An 8,966-nucleotide genomic window follows, 5' to 3' on the forward strand; every position below is an offset into this window, starting at 1 on the left:
AAGGTAGTACAGAACAAAGGCAGTCAGTGCCTTTGCTCACAACACATGCAGAAAAAATGAGAGAACCATGGAGAATTGTCTTCCCAAAATAAAGTCTCTACCCTCAAGAAGCTTTTTGTCTAAAAGAGGGCCCAGAAATGCTAAAACAATAATAACGATTACAAGATAGCAAGTAAAATGATAGGATATATATAAGATACTATGGAAGAATCAAGGATAGACTTTATTTCTATATATCCCAATTGTATTTTTATACTCCCCAGTTTATTTTGAAAACATTTTCTGATATATATCCAAATGAATTTGAAATTACAGTTATCTCAAAGTACACAGAAATTACCTATATTCTCCTATAAATGAAACACTGATAAAAGAATACATATTATTTAAGGACTTCAACATAATAGAAGTCCAGCTTTTTAAACTAGATTTTCCCATCTAAGCCAATATGTACTATTCAACATTTGGGTTATATGTGCATGTAAAACAGACACATTTGTCAAAATGAAAATAAGATGAAACAGCATTCAGTGTCCTCTCTGGATATAATTAAATTTTCAGAGGCAAGATGGTCCAAATAGGAGCAAAAAAGCTGACTCCCTCATGAAATAAACTAGATAAAGAAAAGTTAAGAATAATGCTAAAGATTTATTCCATAAATTATTCTCTTTCCTATCCTACTAACATATAAGTGTGCACTCTGGGTATGTGTGAATCAAAATATTTCCATTCAAGCTTGTGAATTCCTATTACCAGGGTTATCTAATTCAATAAAAGGCTCTGGGGTAAAAAGAGAGGTAGCATAAGTGAATAGAGGATATTTGTCCATCAAGTTATACATACCGACTTAATAAAAGGTGTCAATAAGCTTAGATTGACTTGGGCCTGAGAGTGATGTTTTACTTATTAAGATCACAATTAAGCATATTGGAATGCTAGCCATCATTGGATTAGTACCTTAAGGTTAAACATTGGAAAGAAATGATTATTACAAAATACACACAAAAAATTATATTTTGTGGTTCTACTATTTTGTCTCTTCCACTATTTTTGTAATTGGGGCAAGATAAGAAGTCCAATTTGTTTAAGAACATTTAATGTAGCCCATAAACTGTTTGAATCAAAGATACTTATCACTTCTTCTGCCAAACACATCATTGATTTCCATCTACAGTTATTTTTGAGATAAAAAACAAGTCAATTGAAACAAACAGTTGTGGGCTTGAGCTATGAAACATTACACTTCAACACACCAATTGACGGAAAAACCTAGAACATCACTGCAGATGTTAATCATTGTTGGCCTTCAGCAGTGAATGGATGCAGCTTTACTGTGACTTCTCCAGAAATGCTTTGCAGCCCCTAACACACTGCTGGTATTCTCAAAGTCGGAGTCATTCTCATAATACGGATCTTCAATAATAAGTTGTTTCTGTGGACCATAGCTCCCAAGTAGTTCAATTTTTGCTTTGCAGTTTTTAACTTCACTACCTTTTCTATTCATATCTCTCAGATTGCTTTCATCCACACATAGTGTATAATCAGATGTGGCAAAGTCTTCTTTGGTAACCTGACGGGCAAAGTGATTCATAGGAATATGATGCTTCTTCATGCAATTTTGCCCTCGATAATCAGGAGGGTTTCCTATCTCAAGTGGATGTTGTGGCACTCTCTATTCACCAATTATCTGAAATATTTTGATCAATTACAAATTTTTTAAAAACTGCTTCTACAATGCGTGATCGACAAATGTTACCCAGATGTACAAACAGCAATGACTTGGGTGGCTGCACTGCCATCTTCTCAGGAGCAAAGAGAGGCAGAGAGTGAGACTGAATGACCCTGCTGGAATCTGACATGAGCGCGATGCATCAAGAATAGACTCTTAACCAAGATTGTGGAAAAACATTCAGAAAAGACTTCCCAGAGGACTAAATTCCTGGGCTGATTCTAAAAGAATGAATAGGAAGGGGATGATATAGAAATTGGAATAGGTCATTTTAACCAGAAGTTGCTATAAGACCAAAGGCATGGAGATAAAGAGGAGTTTGCTACAAGTAGAAAACTACAAGCAATTGGGTATAAGTGAAGCTTAAGTTTCAAGGCCAAGTATAATAAGGGATGAAGTGAGAGAAGTCAGCAAAGGACTAGAGTTTAGTCCTTCACGCCATGCCAGGGAGCTTGACTTTTGCCCTGTAGGCAGTGGAACTACAGGAGGGTTTTAGCAAATGATTAGATTTGCATTGGACAGATCTTTTCGAACAGGAAAAGGTCCAAGTCTCTTTGGCTTACTGTTGTGATTTTGACAAGATTCAGTAGGTCCCCAGTAATCCCCTCCAATTTCTGATAATGCACTACAAACACTCAGTGTGTACAGCTGCCATCGACCACCCTGCACAGGCTTTAATAATCCAACAAGGATGTCTGCTCTTCTCTCTCAGACCCAACAAACATTCTTGTGCTCACATTTAGCCCAAGTCTCAAATATACCATAACTGCATTTTTCACAGCAGACATATCAACCTCATTTTCCTCAGAGTAGTTTTATCTTATTCCCTTGTGTTTTAACACTCAATGATAAAAGTTTCCAATTCAGAATTTCTTTAAAACCCAATTTCTTCATCTGATGATTAATTTCAGTGAGAAATGATGGATAATTTCCTGATGTCTTTTATTTCCCTTATTGTGGCTCCTCCAGAGCATTTCAACCCAAGTGTTGGGAGCACTGGATGTCTGGGAAATGTGTGCTGGCACCACAGTTTCCATTCATGGAAGAAAAAAAAATAACTTTTTAATCATTTATTTCTGCAGAATGGAAATGTGAGTCTTTTTAGAATTCTTGGACTTGGATCCAGTGGAACATTTAATTATATATTACCAGTAGTTTTTTGAACCTAAAATATTCTCCAGACACTCCATCATCAACAAACATTACAAAATGGCACCTACATCTGTCATAAGTCTGATTACCAAGGATCGAAAAGAATGGATCCCAGAAACTCCATTCCAGAAAAATTTATTCTGCAAGGCACCCTTTTCATGAAATATTTGATCAGCACAACCAATGCCCATTGCCGTAATGAATGCAATAAGAAAGTATTTCCTATCTGGTCCATGCTTTTCCACTGATTTATTTTCCTGCTCAACTTCTGTAAAAGTACCTTAGGACAAAGGGATTATGTGTCAAATTTTCCATCCTCTTAAATTGTGAAGTCTCTAGAATTGACCCTTTACCATCATTAATACAAATATCAAGCATATTACAAACATGGTGTTTTAGTTTCCTAAGCTGCTTAAAGCCAATACCAAGAATGGTTCAGTTTAAACAGTGATAATTTATTCACTCACAGAGTCCCAGAGAATGTCCAAATCAAGGCATCATCAAGGCGATGCTTTCTTCCCGAAGACCGGCTACTGGTGATCCTTGGCACCTCTGCCAAATGGCAAGGCACATGGCAGCGTCTGCTGATCTCTCCTCTTCTGGGTTTCGTTGCTTTCAGCTTCTTGCTTCGGTGGTTTTCTCTCTCTTTGTCTGAATTTCATTCTCTTATAAAGGACTCCAGTAATATGATTAAGATCCATCCTGAATGAGGTAGGTCACAACTTAACTGAAGTAGCCTCATCATAGGGTCCTCTTTACAATGGGTCTATGCCCATAGGAATGGATTAAATTTAAGAACATGTTTTTTGGGGTATGTACAGCTTCAAATCACCACACATGGGTTTTTCTAGTGGTCCTCACTTAGAGTTTCACATGCATAAACTGGAGCATCCAACAGGAAGCACTTTTAACTCAGTACCTGAAGTTAAAGACTGCACTTACCTACTCCAACACTGGTTGACTACAGACAAGCATTAATCACTCTAATCGAATATTGCATATAATATACTTAAACAATGTTTGGGAGGCTTTTCCAGTGTCCAAAGCTATTTCATAGTTACTAGCATGTTTAATTATTATAAACCATACAATTTTGGTATTATTATATCCATCCTACAGATAGAATTATTGGCTTTTAGCTGCATTTCTGTAGCAAAAGTCTGCCTCTGAGGCTGGTATTCATGGAATATATTCACAGAGTTGCAAGGGGTATTAGAAATGAACTGGCCATAGGTCTTCATTTTAGAGAAGAGAAATTCAAAACCCAGAGATGAGTACAAGTTCCCAGAACTAATGGTGGAACTGAAGCATGAACTGAGGACCTTTGATTTGAAGCCAGGATTTCATACTTGGTGGCTCATGTCTATGCAATATATTCTACCATTTTGAATTCCTCTGTGATAGGACAAACGAGCAGCCAGCCAATCTTAGCATTTGGGTCTGGAGTGATTTCTAGGTGTCTTCTTTGTGTCAGGGGTCCTGACTCCCCCAACCTGCTGGAATATGGGAGAACTGTGCATGGCATGGCCCAGTCCTAACAATGCCCCTGCTGCTGACTCGCAGGTGCAAGGCTATCTTCAACTCATAAAGTTACATCGTGCATTACTGAAGAAACTGCGAGATGAAGTCTGTTCTAGTTTGCAAATGCTGCTGGAATGCAAAACACCAGAGACAGATTGGCTTTTATAAAAGGGGGTTTATTTGGTTACACAGTTACAGTCTTAAGGCCATAAGTGTCCAAGGTAACACATTAACAATTGGGTACCTTCACTGGAGGATGGCCAATGGTGTCCAGAAAACCTCTGTTAGCTGGCAAGGCACATGGCTGGCGTCTGCTCCAAGTTCTGGTTTCAAAATGGCTTTCTCCCAGGACATTCCTCTCTAGGATGTCACTCTTAGTTGCTCTTGGGGTGTTTGTCCTCTTCTTAGCCTCTCCGGAGCAAGAGTCTGCTTTCAATGGCCATCTTCAAACAGTCTCTCATCTGCAGTTACTCTCTCAGCTTCTGTGAATTCTTCAAAGGGTCCCGCCTGGCTATAGCAAGCTCACTCCTTCTGTCTGAGCTTATATAGTGCTCAAGTAAACTAATCAAGGCCCATGCTGAATGGGCAGGGCCACGTCTCCATGGAATTATCCAATCAGAGTTATCACCCACAGTTGGGTGGGGCGCATTTCCATGGAAACAACCTAATCCAAACATTCCAACTTAATCCCCACTATATGTCTGCCCCCACAAGATTGCATCAAAGAACATGGCTTTTTCTGGGGGACATAATATATACAAACTAGTACAAAGGCTGTATTTTGAATTCACCAGATTAATGCTATCTGATATATCTATGAAAGCAAAACAGAGTTGCTTAGCCATGCATGGAGTCATGGAGAGCAGGAGCAGTGTAGAATTAGAGGATTTGGGGTTGAGGGAATGCTGTGGCACTGGAAAAGTGTCACCTTTCAGATCTCCAACTGTTTCATGTATGAAACAGGGGCTACCCCTTTAGACAGTGCCAGGAGTTGACATGAAATTTGAATAGAATAATGTGCTCAAAAGGCCCCCTAACCTCTGAAGTGATGATCAAATGTCATCAGATTAGCTAATGTATGTAAACCATCCAACATGGTGAGTGCAGCCAAATAGACATGCCAAAAATGTTGACTATCAATGCCAATTAATATCATTTCTCTGAAAAATAGGGCACTGTTTTGAAAAACTGATCATAGCAAATTTTTCTCCGCATATTCTTATTCAAAATGCTTTTTAGAGAAATTACTAGCTGTCCTCTACACCTGTGTACTCACCACCCAGATCAAGATACAGAATATTTTTAGCACCTAAAAAGATTCCTTCATTTCCCTCCTAGGAAGCACCCCTTCCACCTACCTACCCGCCCATTCATAGATGAGCACTCTTCTGACTTCAATTGTTACAGATGAGTTTTGTCAGTTCATAAACTGTGTATACATGGAATCATACAACATGTATTGTCTTGTGTCTGATTTCTTTCATTCAACATATGATTTGTCAGATTCAGCCATGTTTTTCACATACCAGTAGTTTGTTCTTTTAATTACCGTTTTATATACTGTTGTACAAATATTCACTAATTTATTTAACTACTCTTTGTTGATGGACATTTGAACTGTCTCCAATCTGGGGCCATTATGAATGGAGTAGCTATGAGCATTTTTGGACCTGTCGTAAGTGGACCTATATACTCATTCTTCTTGGGTATATTCTCAATAGTTAAACTGCTATCATAAAGTAGTTACATATTTTAGCTAGTGTTTTTGAAGCAGGATTTTAAATAATGACATTAAATTCCAAACCCAGTAAAAACTAGCCTAACCCTACTACTTCTGTGGATTTAATACAATGACATTGATTAAAAAATATGTGTTTAATGCAGTTATGTGTCAGGAGTATAGCAATGAACGAGGCAGATATGAATTCTGCCTTCATGAGGCTTACCATCAATGGGAGGCAAACATCGAACTAGAAAATAGAAAGTGATGAGGGTTATGAAGAGTATGGACAGGTTACTATAGAAGCATATATAGCAGGGGGCCTGACCTGGTCTGAAAATGAGGGCATTTCCCTACTTCTTTTAAAAGTTAAGTTTTCCATTGAGACTGTATAACTTAGCAAAACCTAGAGTGAATAATGATTAGAAACATAAGAAATATATATTTCAGAACTATAAGAAAGTTTTTACATGAGGGAGAACAAGTGACTGTCAACATTGCAAGGTGTTGAAAATGGGATGGTATATGGGAAAAATACAATCAATGCAAACTAGGGTCTACAGTTAACAGTAACATTGTAATATTCTTCCATTAATTATAACAAAGGCAATATACCAAAGCTAAATGTCAATAGAGGGGGATATAAGGAAGGGGTGTAGGATTCTTGTTGTTGTTGTTTCTCCTTTTTAATTTTTTCTCATTTTTTATTCTTTTATTTTTAACTCTTCTTCTTTCTTTGCAGAAAAAATGGAAATGTTCTCATATAGACCATGGTGGTGAGTGCTTATCTATGTGATTAAACTGGGTGCTATTGACTGCATGGTGTGTGAATAAAACTGTTTAACAAATAAACAGAAACATACAAGTGCCAGAGGAAAAAAAGTTTTTTCCAACCAAGTGGACATGAATGAGTCATGATAAAAGCCCTGAGTAAGGATTCAGAAGACTGGTTCCCTTCGCAGTTCTCCCATTGGGCGGCTGTGTGACTTGAGGCTTGAGCCAAATTCCTCACCTTCCTGGGCCTCAGTTTCCTTATCTGCAATAATATCACTCTATATTTACATCAGAGTAAATTCTTTCCTTTAATTTGTGAATCTGTAACCTAATCGCCAGTTATACAAACAAACCAGCAGAGAAATAAGTCAGACAAGGAGTCCTGATGCTTTTCTGACCATAAAAAGATACTGAATCCCTTGATATACAAGTGAAGTAATAGAAAACTCAGTTTCCCCTGAAAACCAATTAGTATGTTTAGCTATAAGAAAAATTGTTAAGTTCACAGGAAATTATCATTACCCCATTGGGTCTTTAAAAAACAGCCTTGTAAGAAGATGATTATTATTTTTGATTACTAAATCAGAGTCAGGATCATTTTGATAGGATATACCCTCATCAAAACATAAAGTGGATGTATGATTTTAGTAACTTCTAGTCCAGATTCTTAGTATCTTCAAAGTAATCATGGACACCTGGGGTTCCTGAAACAATTTCAGGGGGTCCATGAGGTCAAAATTATGTTTATAATAATACTAAGGGATTCTTTTCCTTGTTTACTCACATTGTCTCATGAGTGTAGAATGGAGTTTTCCAGAGGCTACATGACATGTGAACTCGCAACAGATTGAATGCAGAAGCAGCTATGAGGATCCAGCTGTTTTCTATTAAGCCAGACATTAAAGAGATTTGCAAAACTACAAAACACCACCACTCTTTTCATCATTTTTTTTTAAAATATCACTATTTTCATCAAATTATGTATATATGTTAACATGCAATGCTCGTTATAATCTTTAAAATAAATTAAATACTTTAAATCTTTCTGTTTTAATTTCTAATAGAGTAAATATCAATAGATATAATGCAAATAAACAAAATCTCTTTGAAGTCTTCAGTAATTTTTTAGAATGTAAAGCAATTCTGAGACTTAAAAGTTCAAAATCTATAGTTTTAAGCAAAGATTTGGCAAACATTCTCAATCTCCTGAGGTAGCAAGCTCCTACATCCACAGTCTGGCTTTGCCATGATTTTATGAGTTAGCACTGAATCAAAGAAAATAAGGCTTATGGGATAAAAGGAATATATTAAAGAATATATGGCTTATATTTTCTCATCAAAGAATATTGAACATATATTTTTTCTGTCTCCACCAGTTGTGTCATGTTTCATGATATCATAACATTACATGATTTTATTTAATCCTTACAACCCTGAGAAAGGCATTATCATTTCCATTTTATAAATGAGGAAACTGACTGTTCTAGTTTGCTAATGCTGCGGAATGCAAAACGCCAGAGATGGATTGGCTTTTATAAAAAGGGGTTTTATTTGGCTATACAGTTACAGTCTTAAGGCCATAAAGTGTCCAAGGTAACACATCAGTAATCAGGTACCTTCACTGGAGGATGGCAGATGGCGTCCGGAAAACCTCTGTTAGCTGGGAAGGCACGTGGCTGGCGTCTGCTCCAAAGTTCTGGTTTCAAAATGGCTTTCTCCCAGGACATTCCTCTCTAGCAAGCTTGCTCCTCTTCAAAACGTCACTCACAGCTGCACTCCGTTCAGTCTCTTTGAGTCAGCATGTTTTATATGGCTCCACTGATCAAGGCCCACCCTGAATGGGTGGGGTCACACCTCCATGGGAGTATCCCACCAAAGTCACCACCCACAGCTGGGTGGGGCACATTCCAAGCAAATCTAACCATCACCAAAACATCTGCCCCACAAGACCACAAAGATAATGGCATTTGGGGGACACAATACATTCAAACCGGCACACTGACCTAGGGAAATTAAGTGACTGAGTCTTAGCCACAAGGGCTAACTGGCTGGACTGGGATTGCTTTCCAT

General features: G+C 37.6%; 1 pseudogene; it reads right to left on the reverse strand.

Annotated features, from left to right (window-relative positions):
- Positions 1 to 1,328: 1,328 nt before the first annotated feature.
- Positions 1,329 to 1,799, reverse strand: LOC119505663 (annotated as a pseudogene).
- Positions 1,800 to 8,966: the final 7,167 nt, after the last annotated feature.

This window comes from Choloepus didactylus, chromosome 10, assembly GCF_015220235.1.
Source record: "Choloepus didactylus isolate mChoDid1 chromosome 10, mChoDid1.pri, whole genome shotgun sequence".
NCBI lineage: Eukaryota > Metazoa > Chordata > Mammalia > Pilosa > Megalonychidae > Choloepus > Choloepus didactylus.